Here is a 13,280-nt window from a genome sequence, read left to right as displayed (position 1 = left end):
ATCCCGCACGGATACGCATGCGCATACGTGCCAGACTGCAGCACCTGGGCACCCTCGAACCAGGTTGCTATAGCGAGGGACTTACGGGGCAACGGGGGAACGTCGGAGGCGGACACGAGAAGCAAACGTGGCTAGCTAAATACGCCACCCCGACAAAACTCCCGAGCCCAGCTCCTGCAGTTGGCTCAGAACCAGAAAAGCAAGCATGGCTGGTTAAGTACGCCACTCCAACGAGCCTTCAGGGTTCAACACCTGCAGCCATCACCGCGGATCAAATTTGTACGATCCTGAAAGATCAGTTCGGCATGATGCCGAAAAGAAAGGCGATCGGCTATACCAAGCCGTACCCCAACGAGTACGAATTGATCCCGCTACCACCCAAATATCGGCTCCCGGACTTCACAAAGTTCAGCGGATCGGATGGTTCCAGCTCCATCGAGCATGTGAGCCGATATTTGGCACAGCTGGGCATGATCTCGGCGTCGGACGAGCTGCGCGTGAGGTACTTCTCACGGTCCCTCACGGGATCGGCTTTCGGTTGGTACACGTCGCTGCCACCGAACTCGGTCCGGACTTGGAAGCAGTTGGAAGAACGGTTCCATGAGCAATATCACTCGGAGGCTTCCGAGGCTGGCATTGCCAATCTAGCACAAGTACGACGAAGCGCGGGGAAACGGTGTCGGGAATACATCCGGCGCTTCGAGGACCGTTAGGAACCGATGCTATTCGGTTCACGTAAGCGAAAAGAAGCGGTCGAGTTGGCGGTGGTGGGTCTATCATCATCGATCAAGGACGTGGCCTCCCAAGCGGACTACCCGTCATTAGCGCACATGGTGCGAGAAGGCTGTCGGCATATGAACAGGCGTCACCCGGATGTCTATCGGGACAAGTTCAAGCGCGTGGTTACCATGGTTGACGCAGGCGAAGATGAAGTCGCTACGGGAGAACAAGAGGTCGCGGTAGCTGAGTGGACTCGAGCTGCAGGTCCGGTAACACCGCAAATGGGTAAAGCCGCCGGGACCTCCAAGAGGATTCGACTTCGACGTGACGAAAACCGAGCAGATTTTCGATCTCTTACTCGCGGAGAAGCATATAAAGATCCCCGAAGGCCACAAAGTTCCCACGGTGCAAGAGCCGAGCGGAAAGCCATGCGCAAGTGGCATAACACGTTCACCCACACCACCAACGACTGCGGGGTGTGGCGTCGGCGAGATCCGGATGGCAATAGAAAATGGGCGCCTAATTTTTAACCGGTATGCCATGAAGGTCGACACACACCCCTTCCCCGCCGTCAACATGGTGGAGTTCGCCCACCTCGGAGGGTGCCGGCCTGATTTCTCGGCCCACATCAGCATGGTAGAGCTTGGACACCGCTCCGAGGAGGACGGGGATGAGGGCAGGCTGCTCTCGAGCAAGGACACGAGGGGGCCGCTCCATGCGATCGGCTCCGTCAAGATGGCAAGCGCTACGTCACGAGAGGGGAGGTTAAGAACATAAGATATCAACGACCCCTCTCGGATCACCTCCTCAATAAGTACGTGAGTCGGTATGATCAACGCCAACGACACGGCGACGATGATGAAAGAGGCAGTCTGGCCAGAAACGACAGAAGACATCGTCGGCATAATCACGATGAGGAGCGGCGGGGAGCGCCACGCCGGGGAGCAGGGACGACACGGACAGGCATTGGGACTGCCCCTTCTTCGGACACTCGCTGGGATTCGGGAATGAGCCGATTACCGACAATCGGCAACTGCCCGGAATGCAACCGAGAAAAGAAGGAGGCAGCCAACGTGTACGTATTCGAGCGCCTAGGCCCTCTCCCACCACAAAACGGACGGGCTGAGATCCCTCGGTTGGAAGATCTCGAGGATTCGGAAGACGAGGGGAAGACGAAGAAGATAGGTGTCACCGTCCAAGATGGTGCCACGATGGTCTCAGCCATTCACAGAAACGCAGGGTTCAGCGGTTGCGCGGTCTGGAGGAGGCCGAAAGGTTATATTTGCATACGCTGAGGAAGGCACGACCTGATTTGGCTGCGAAAGTTCAGCGGACCCTGGATGAAGAGGGACTGCCGCAGAGAAAAGAGTGGCGCCCCAAGCAAAGGAAAGCCGATGATGAAACATCGGCTGGCACAAACATGGTGCTCGTTCGTCCGGCGAAGTGTAGAGCTTCACAATTACACGGCGCACTCGAGGTAGACGACAGCAAAGCGCACCAACGTGCTAAAGTCGAGAGATTGGGCTGGTTTTGTCTACCGGCACAGGCGAGTAGCAAGACTACGTCAATAAGCAGCGTGGCGAGGCTGATCCTTGCGATCGGCCCTCCGGAGCTGTTGAAGGGGTATTACTAAGCCTTCACCGAGCAAGCAACGTGGAGGCCGATTCCTGCGATCGGCCAAAATTATCCTCACCATCCATTCTGCACTGGGATCAACGTTTGACCCAACGGGGATTACCGACGAGCCGATACCATCAATTCTCTTGACAGAATCGGCTCGGGGAGCACCCAGATGGATGATACTAAGCATGGGGGCCGATACACAAATCGGCCTAAAATTTTTAAATTTTTACAGCCGATGCAAGGGCATCGACTTCAGGATTGAGAAGTAACCGATGCGCAGCCATCGACTCAAGAGGAACCAATCTGACCAGCAGGGCGCTAAGAGCGGACTGAGACTCGGGGGGCAGCTCGCTCTGCTTTGGGAAGCCGATTTATGTGCAAATCGGTTGGCTCTGCATGATCAAGCCCAGGCCTGGTGGATATTTTGTTTGCTCTTTTTAGAGAACCGATTGGGATGCCATCGGCTGGTCCTTCTTTGCAACTTTCTTCACAAAGGATGAGTGCTGAAGAGGATTATCGAGTTTGGTTGGGAAAGTTCAAAGGTTTTCCTAAGAATCCTGCATTATCTGACCGGATTTAGAAGATCATCAGTTGAAGAAGGGAAGGGCGAATTTCAAAGGACCGATGCGGTGTTATCGGCTCATTACGCATTGGCAAAGGGGACCAATCGGCAAGGTCAGTAGGAGAGGGAATCGGCTCAATTGAACTCAGAAGAAATCGGCAAATCAAATTGGGGAAAAGATCTTCATTAATAGGCGAGATTTCTTACATAGTAGAGCTGATTGCCCTCAGAAGGGGATACAATGCCCCGCCTACTTCTACGGATCCTATGCTAGGGGCCCTATCTATGGGCCGTTGCTGCCCTCGTCGTCACCGTCATCGCCGCTGTCGGCGCTGCTCCCGGCCGGCTCGTCGTCGCTGTTCCAGTGGCCGCCGGCAGGACCTTCATTGTCCTCATCTTCCTCGTCGTCGTCGTCGTCGTCGCTGTCAAGGTCACTCAGATTCCCCGGCCAGGGGCAATGGCGCTTGGCCGGCGGCTCGTCGGGGGAGCTGTCGTCGTCGTCATCCTCCTCTTCCTCCTCCTTCACCTCCTCGGAGGAGGCCCCATCCCAGGGGAAGCGATCATCCTCGCTTTCTTCCACCGCTTCCTTGTCGGCGAGGAAGCGGAGATCGCTTTCCCCATCGGTCAGGGACTTGTCGTCCTCTGACCAGATGGAGAAGTCATGGTCTGACTCCTCCCCGGCCGCAATGGCGCGGCGGGTGTTGGCCGCATGGGCCTCCGCCGGGTTGTGCTCCGGCGTCGGCTCGCGAGACGAAGAGGACTGGGTGGAAAGATCCGATGAGGTAGAGGAAGAAGAGGACATGGTGGCGCAGGAGGGTTTTTGGGTGCTAATGCAAAGGAGATGCAGAGGAGAACTGTTTGGGGCGGTTAAATAAAAGAGGGCATGATAGAAATTCAATGCCACAGCAGTTTCCGAGGAAGTGGTGTCAAAACTGTCAAATCGTGCAGAGAAGTTGAAGAAGCAAGTTATCATGATGAAGCACTCTGCGACGGTTCTGCTCTGCCACAACATGACCCGGCGAAGGAAAGGCGTAATGATTTTGGAAATATCATTTCCAAAACCAGGGGGGCATGTGTTATCACCAGAATGTGACCAATTCAGAGGTGGGCCGCGATCAAGATGGACGTGAAGATTGTGCGTGGAAGAAATACGTGAATCGGCCTTGTTTATCAAGTTTGGGCTTGTTAGCCCGTATATCTTTATATAGTAGGTTACGTAGAGATTAGAGTTTGTCTCGTGCACGGTTTAGTGCACGCCCACATTAGAAAGTCCCCTGGACTATAAATATGTATCTAGGGTTTATGGAATAAACAACAACCAACATTCAACACAAACCAATCTCGGCGCATCGCCAACTCCTTCATCTCGAGGGTTCCTCCGGTAAGCACCATGCTGCCTAGATCGCATCTCGCGACCTAGGCAGCACGAGCCTGCCTAGTTGTTCATGCGTTGCTCGTGCTGAAGCCTTTTTGATGGCGAGCAACGTAGTTATCATAGATGTGTTAGGGTTAGCATTGTTCTTAGTATCATATGCTTTCGTAGTGCAACCCTTGCGCATCTAGCCGTCCTTGTACCTCATCATGGGTGCAGGGACGGCACCCCGCTTGATCATCGTTTAGTAGATCTGATCTGTTACGATCGCTCCTTGATTCATCAAGGATTAGTTTAATATCTGCAATAGTTAGGCCTTACAAAGGGTTGGAGGATCCAGCGGCATGCAGGGTGTAGTTTGCTGCCCCTAGACAGGACGTTCCGAGGATCAACCTAGTGTTGGTTTTTAGGCCTTGTCTAGGGCTGGCTTACGATCACCGTGCGTGAGCGCGAGGCCCAATCGTGAGTAGGATGATCCGATTATGCGGTGAAAACCCCAGATCGTCGTGGATCTCATACGCTTCATCTTGATCAAGCAGGACCACCATATATTCGGCCACCTTGGACGAATCATGGGTGGATCGGCTCTATGAGCCGATTCACAGGACAACTCGAGAGCCGATCGAGGCTCGTATTTAATGTGTACGTGTGTGCCCTGCAGGAAACTAAGCGAGGCATCATCCACACCTTCACGACCAGGTATAGGTCAGGTGGCACGCCCTTGCAATTTGCATCGGCGCGCGACCAGGGAGGCTTTGCGGGCCGTCGCTGCGAGGGGCCCAGGGCCAGCCGCAGCCCTAGTTGTTCCCGGCTCTACGGTGTTGACCAGTCACTGCCCGCCAGTGGGTTTCTGACGTCAACAGTACTACAGTTCATCATTGGAAAGTACAGATCGATCTAGCAAAACAACAAAAAGGCATCATCAGTTATAGAACACCCATGCAAAGCATGCCCATAGTCGCCTCTCACAAATCTTCATAGGTCGTGGATCGGTCGATACGAAAATTGAAATTAGTAGATCTCGTCCGCTTTCAAGCGTAATCCTAGTCCCCGCAAACGGGTCAACTCTTAGATGAAAATTACTCCACACAAAAAAAACATCACATCATCTAGATTTAGGGTTTCAGGGAGTACATAGTTACATACACAACGCACTGCTGCCGCGGAGGAGATGGGGGCTGATCCGCCGCCGTAGGATGATTTCCGCCGCCGCTTCGGTAGCAGTGGTCGTCAATGGAGGGATGCGAGATGGCTAGAGAAGATAATGGGAGTGAGAGGGGAGTATGGTGGCTGGTAAGGGAATAAGTTCCGCTTGTCTCGGAAGAACCGAGGGCACACACACGCACTCCAAACACCGATAGGTGCACCGGGAAATACCAGCATCGTCTCACTGACATGTGAGGTCTGGACCTACACATCAGTGGAAGTCTGCAGAATCGTACAATGCGTGTACTGTTCGAAGACGCACACTAACCTTTTTTTAACAAACCAACTATCACCTGGGCTACCCGTGCACCCGGGCCTACTGGGCCTGGTACATAGAGCCGATCCCTCAACAAATTATGGTCCATTTAGGACAACTTTGGCGGCCTGCATCAAGTACATCCAGGATGCTAGGGGGGAAGGTATGTTCCTCCCAAGTAGTCAGAAGATACGTATACACAAGATGTACTAATAAATTCTACAGAAGAAATGTAATATATATTAAAATCACAAACATGCCAATTGCACTCAGCCTCTGCACCAACAAGATGTCGAAAGACAAATGGGATACCCAGGAAACAAAAATAGACAAAAGTAAACAAAGACCTCGGCGTGGTGATCTAATTAGCGACAACCAAAAGAGATTGGTATCAATAACTGTTTAAAAAAAGGAATGTACAGGCGATACATGCTTTATGAATACTAATGGAGGTTCAATTCTCTATGCTGTTGAGGGACTTGCTTGGTGTTCCAACAGTGGTATGAAAGTGGGGGCGGCAACACAGGTGAAGTTCACAGTCCTACCTTTCAGGGTGAAAATCCAAGGTCTGGCCTTAATTGGTTGACCTTGTTGAAGCCATTGTTTTGAGAGTGGGGACTATCTTCAGGGTGAAAACCTACGATCTTTGATCAGGCGATGACGGCGTTGGTGCAATGTTCCCTTCATGGAGGCGTCGCTTTTTGGAGAGTATCGGGTGTGTTGTCTTGGTGGTCATAGTATTGATGTTGCTAGGTGCTGAAATACTGTAGCGGGGCTTTTATTTCTTAGTTTTCTCTTTCTCTTTTTTGGTTGTGTGCATCCGTACTGCCATTATGGTATTGCGTTGTTGCAGAGGCTGGGTGTAATTGGTATCTTCTGATATTAATATATTCCCTTTATCGGAAAAATGCTTTATGAATATTGTTGGTAGTACATGATTCTACATACTTTCACTGGTATAATTACAAAACCTGATTCTAAGATATGGACAGTGATGCATGGTTTATGAACATCAAAGGCAACATTAAAAATAAAAGTGGGCCACAAATTGAGTCATCAAGCTAGCCACTAAAAAAACATAATTTGATAAATTGTTCGAACACGGAACAAAATAGATTATGTACACCACAAAGCTCCGTGACTAGACCTGTCCATGGCCTGGTCTAGGGCAGAAATGTTGTTGAAATATGCAGATATTGTGTAAACTAGGGTTGAACCACATCGCCGTTTGTTGGGATTTCCCCATCCATCCGCTGACGGCTGGTGACTTCGACGCGCTCTTCTTTCCTTGGCTGAAGCTTCCAGCGGCTAATGAGTGGATGCGCTGTCTCACGAAACCCATTTTACGATCCATACACACAGTTTGTCCTCAGGAATGGATTCAACGTGCCATCAGGAGCCTGGCCATCATGTATCTTCACGTTTATCGGATAATTGAGCCCGATGAACAAAGAGTGTGTGTCGAGGCTGTAGACTCGCCTCCAAATAAAGAGACCTGATCCAACCGAGCATGGATCCTTCTAAAAAACGAGCATAATTGTCAAATAATAAGAAGTTTAATTTTTACTAAATCTAGGATGCAGTACACGAATCTTAAAGCATGAAATTAACTACAGGACACTGGAAGGTTCTGGGCGCACGCCAGATTCATCAGCTCTACTACTCCCCCCGTGCATCAATATAAGATGTTCTAGGTACTTTTAAAGTAGACTAGATACTTAAAATTGCATTAAGGAGCATCAAATTTGACAAATAAAACCACGTCTTACTGAAAATTGACATGTCTTTCTCATGCAGAAATGTAAAATTATCCATGCATGTGCGTTTATACAGGTTATGTTTTGCGCGTATTGTTTTTGTACCTTTTCTGACTACCTTCATAGCTCCAATCCTTCTTCATCATCTTTGTTGTACCTCTTTGATGCAAGTGAATGCGAGCTGCTCGCCAGACGCGACTTCGTGTCCGATATCTGTACTATGCGTCTATGTCTTCTCCATCTAGTGCTAGTTACGCCTCTGTGCTAATTAATTCTATCCCAGTGCCTACATCCAGCACAAACCTCTGTCATTGCAGCTGTGACTCACCTCAACCATTGGAGCCCAATCACGAGAGCAAGCTCAATCTCAACCAGAGAGGCCTGTGTCTCATGGTTAGCTATCTACAACTTGCTGTCTTACTAAAACCGTGCCTATCATAGAGATCACCTCGCTGGTGTAGCAATGGCTGCTAGTAGCTGCTAGCATGAGCGAAGGGGATAAGGCAGAAAAGATTTAAAAAATGGGGTGGGGCCAACAAGCAGGAGAGATATCTATAGCTTTATATGGATGTTTCTGGAATTGGGTAGAAAATAGTAGACGACACTATAGTAGCGAATCCCAGCGACCCAGGCCGTTGGATGATGTCTAATGAACGGCAGAACAAAATTCGTACACTATATAAGAAAAAATAGGAGTATAGAAAAAAGTATAGATATAGATATAGAAATTCGACCTACTGTCAGGAAATTGGCACTGTATTTATTTAAATAGGCGAAATTAGCTTGAATTTTGACAATAAACCTTTGGAATTTGCCCTCGAACATGATCTACTACTACTACTCAACTTTGGGTAATCTCTGGACTAGTCTCCCTCGTCCACCAATTATTGAAAGTTGAGGGCAGTCCCTAGTCCCGAGCACTTCGCCCACTTCCCCTGGCCTCATCCCAGAGATCTCACACAAACCACCTCACCGTCGACTAGCCGCCAGTCTACACCCCTCCGAAGAATCCCCAATGGCGGCGACGCCCCTACTAGAGCGCTCCTCACACGAGCGCATCATTGAGTCTGGCCCCCATGTCTTCCGTGCCTGCCGTGTGTCGGCAAGCACGACTGACTTCTCCGTCGGCGAGCCACCGGCCGTGGGCGAGGCGTCCCCGTACACTATGATAGTGCAGATCTTCTTCTCGAGGATGTACGAGCTCAGGAGGATGGCCGGCCCCCTCCCTGCCACTCTGGATGAGGACGATGTCACTACTACACCCTGCGAAGAGGTGGTGCTGGATCTCGACTTGCCTCCGAGGGAGCTGCATAGTGGGGGCAATGTCGTGCGAACTATGCGCGAGATTCTTGTCCGTGTATGGCTGCTCAAGAACCTGCAACTCACGGCGGAGGAGTGGGACATCATCATGCCTTACGATGTTATGCACCTGATGTGGCAGCAGGCATGTCGTCGGGTCGGTGGCCTCCACTTCCACCTCACCCTTAGGGTGGACCACCGGCTCATCGTCAACATGGCAGCGCTGCAAGACAGTTGGGTCCTAGTTGCGCCGGAGGATGGCCACACTGCAGCATATGCATGCTGGGGCTATCGCAGCACACAATGGTGCGTCTCCGGGGATGCAAACACCCATTCCATAGGAAGTGCATCTTCTCCTGGTTTGTTAAGAACGCCAGCTGCCATATCTGCCGTGACAAAGTGCTGACCCATCTTATTTTGGATTTGTAGCATAGTATGAATAAAAACTCTGTATGATAGGGATGCCATGCCAACTTGAATCCTATGTCAAGAGAAATTTTATTTGATTGTGGTTATGTCATCGTGGTGAACAGCCAGATGCCATAGGATGGCTTAAGTTGGGGCCGAATGTACGCTTGAGGATTCGGGGGAGGGTTTGGTGATATGGAGAAGAACTCCGGGTGGAACACCGGTATCTTTATTGATGAACTTGGCCTTGGCCAGAGGTTGAAGATGAACAGTACAAGCACTTCTTCTAGGTGCAATCTACTAACTCGTGAACCGTGTGACTAGATCCCTGATATTCGATACCCGCGCAAGGGTGTGCCCCCTCTCCTTATATAGGGGAGAGGGTGGCTTACAGGGGAAGAAACCCTAGGAAACCCTAATGGCATCTTTGACTAGACAAACTACTTTACAAAGCCACTTTGGCCCCAGGTGACACCGGTATCTTCTTTAAACAGGAGCTGATGACCTCCTCCGGCTTCTTTTACGTCAGCTTCACCTTTATCGTCATGGCTTCGATTAAAGCTGAAGTGCTTCGCTCATGAAGTGCCTTTAGTCCTTGAGAGAATCTTTGACCAGGCTTGCCGACGTGCTACAGTGTAACCTGTACCGGTACCCCGGCATCCTATGCCGGTAAACCGGTATCTTCTTAGCTTGTTCCGGTATACCCCTCTGGGGTTTCCGGTATAGATTTACTTAGCCAAAAGCTCAGCTTCTCAGCCCGGAATAACCTTTAAACCGGTATCTTGATAGCTCAAACCATCCGGTTTGGCATGCCTTTGGCATACCGGGGGTCATCCCCCCAACATTAGTCCCCGAAGCTGGTATAGTCCGGTGGATCCTATCCAACGGACCATGCCAGGTTCACATCACTCAAGGTACCGGTTTAACCCTTCCGGCTCCCGGTTCAAATTCTCCGGCATCATTCCGGACTTTCTTTTTTCTTTCCGGATCTCTCCGGTGTCTTCGTCATTTAAATCTTCCTCGGTGAAGTCGAGATTTTCTCGGGTACAGTGCCGGTCAGGGACATGCGCACTGTTTCTGACGCAGCAGAGCCAGAGGTCACTTCCCTTCGACTTCTGCGCTAACATTTAATGTGCCGCACCGGATCCTTACCGCCATTCTGGATCCGTGTGGCATTCCTGCGGCATCTTATCTTTTTTGCGTGTATGTTGAAGCCACGTGGCGGCCCAAGAGGCAAACCGTCGCGGCCCAGCGGTTACCGGCCCACGTTCTCCTTCCCCTATAAAGGGACGAAGCGGTTCCTTCCCCTCTTCTTCTTCGCATTCATCACTTCACACGCGCTCAGAGCCTCTGCCCCCTTTGCGCCCTTCGCCGTCGTTGCTCACCGGCGAACTTCACCGCAACTCCGTCGAGCTCCGTCCTGCAGAGACCCTCCGCTGGGCCTCCGCCGTTGCTGCGCTTCTCGGCGACCTCCATTCGTCGCGCAACTTCTCCCTCTGCAAGTTCGCCTCCCATCCGGCGGCCGTTGTCCTCAACGCCCTTCGCGCCTCAGGTTAGCCTCGATGCTCTCAAACTCTTCTCTTTTTGCCTCCTGTTCTTGGGCCGGTAGATGATTTACCTTTCCCTTTTTCTTTGGTTTTGTTCTTACTCGTAGATCTTCGCGCGAGACTAGATCTGGGGAAAAAAGTTTGTGGGTAGGCTCGGGTGCTTTTAGACTTGCATGTCTTCTGAAGAATATCTATCCGAACCAACCGGCAGCGACCATCACAGCGAGACCCCCTCCTTATCCTTTGGGGAACAAACTTTAGTCAACCGGAACTCCGACGGACTCGAAGCTGACCTTGCCCGGATGGAAGCTTCCTCTGCAGTTCCGGAAGCAAGTACCGGAAGAGGCCAGGAGGCCGGCAGCTCTAGCCAAGGTTCCGGAGTGGACTTGGCTACAATCACCCGCGGAGCCTGGAAAGGTTCCGACGTGACGCAGCCGGAAATCGACTGGCTGTACCGCTCCCGAAGGATACTGGCAGAGGTATCTTGCCGGATTCCAGGCGACGAGGTGGAACCCGCGCCCGAACCCGGAGAAGCCGTAGTCTTCCTTGCTCACTTTGAGCGTGGCTTCGGCCTTCCTGCCTCCGACTTCTTCCGCCAATTCCTTGATTTTTATCAACTTCAACCTCATCATCTTCCTGGCAATGCCATTTCCTATCTTTCTTGCTATGTGACTTTCATGGAGGCTTACATAGGCCTGCTTCCTACCCGCGAAGCTTTTGCTCGCTTCTTTTGCCTTCGGATCAACTCGGTCCAGGGCAAAAACATTCCTAAGCCCAAACCTCCCGTCCAATGCGGGTCTTGCATCATCGGCTCTCGCCAAGGGAGCCCTTTCTTTAAATTTTCCGGTCTGGAGTCCTGCCGCGCATGGCAACAGACCTTCTTTTATGTTAAGAACAAAGGTGCCGCAGGTTTTATCAATCTGCCGGCCTACCAGCCGGGAACTCCAACGAGGGTCAACTGGAGCTATAATCCGGGGAATAACCATATCGAAACCAACCGGATTGTTCGCTTCATGGAGCAGCTCATGAAGGATACCGATATCTGCTCCGATGATATCATCCGCACGTTCATCTCTCGCCGGGTGCTCCCCCTCCAGCGTCGGGCTCACAAGATAAGCCAGATGTGCGGCCGCCGCGACCCCACTAAGATCACCGGCTGCGGACTAAGCAAAGAGGACGTGGTCCTCAAGGCTAGGCAAATCTGCCAGACCGACATGCCGACGGACTGGGAGTGGGGCTTCTATCCCCTCAGCTCCACCAACCCTCCAACTGCTGAAGTAAGAGCCTGTGCTATCCGGATTGTTCTTCCGGTAGCCTTTTGATATGTAGCTAACTATTCTATTTCTTTTACAGGCCCGCGAACGCTTCCCCCGCATCGCCGCGGAGGAACGAGGCCCTTGCCGGAAGCGCGATCTGGACGAGGTGGACCCGGATCCCTACGTGCCCTGGAAAGATCTCAAGATGGGCCGGACCCATACCTCACGCCCCGGTAAGTTTTCAACCAAAGATTCCGGTTCTGACGATGAGCTCATTGTTCTTGAGGTATTCTGTTTTTTCGCTTCCTCATATACCGTCTTTCCGTAGATGCTACCTCTGCTAGCACCAACCCACCGGTTGTGGAGCACGCTGCTCCTCTACAGGCCGAGGTTGGCCAGGAGTTCCTGGACAACCTAACCTCTCGGGGGCAGAAGAATAAAGCTCCGGCCCCTGAGGCCGGTCCCAGCGAGGCTCCTCCCGCCAAGCGCCCCAAAAAAGATGACGGCGGCAAGCCCTACCGCAAGAGGCGGTACCGGAGTCAGTTTCCGGTCGCTACCGGGTAAGCTTCCGGTTTCTCTTTCTTTCCGTCTTTTGCCTGTGAATCTCCTTGTCTCGTCGCTTTTTATAACTCTTTTTTCTTTTCTTTTTCTTTCTCAGGCCTGCCCTGAGCCTCACCAGAAGTGCTTCGGGCATGAGGCCGGAAACATCCGATGACGCCGCTAGGGCCTCTACCCCTCCTCAAACAAGTCCGGTACCATCTGGTGCCGGCAAACCCTCAGCCTCCGCTCTGGGAGGCAACTCAAGTGCGGGGCGCGTGGCCCCTGAACAGTCTCATCACCGCGCGGAGGGGGATTTCTCTTCCCCTCCAGAAGTTGAAGATACCGGCGCCAGCAACATCGGCGCCAGTGCCTTCCCGTCCAAGACCGTGCCGGAATCTTCCGCGCCGGCAAGCTCATCACCGGCCAAGGTACCTCCGGAAGCTCCCGCGCCAACCAAGGACACGGCGCCGCCACCTCCGGCAGCTTCAACCGGCACGCCCGCTGCCGCCAAGCCCGTTCGCCCGGAAGGCGCTAAACTTACCGCTCAGCAACCTGCTGCAGTGGTAACAGCGGCGGGCTCCCCATCTTCCGGCTCGCAGTCACTAGTGCTGCATGCCGGCCACGCTGCCGCCTCGGCCAGCGAAAAGGCTGCAGCCCAGGTGGGCCGGATTACTGAACTCAACCGCGGCGAGGTCAACCTGGGCCCACTGATAGAGTATGCCGAGAAATGGAAC

Source organism: Lolium rigidum, chromosome 7 (genome assembly GCF_022539505.1).
Source record: "Lolium rigidum isolate FL_2022 chromosome 7, APGP_CSIRO_Lrig_0.1, whole genome shotgun sequence".
Taxonomy (NCBI): domain Eukaryota; kingdom Viridiplantae; phylum Streptophyta; class Magnoliopsida; order Poales; family Poaceae; genus Lolium; species Lolium rigidum.
This window is presented reverse-complemented; position numbering follows the sequence as displayed.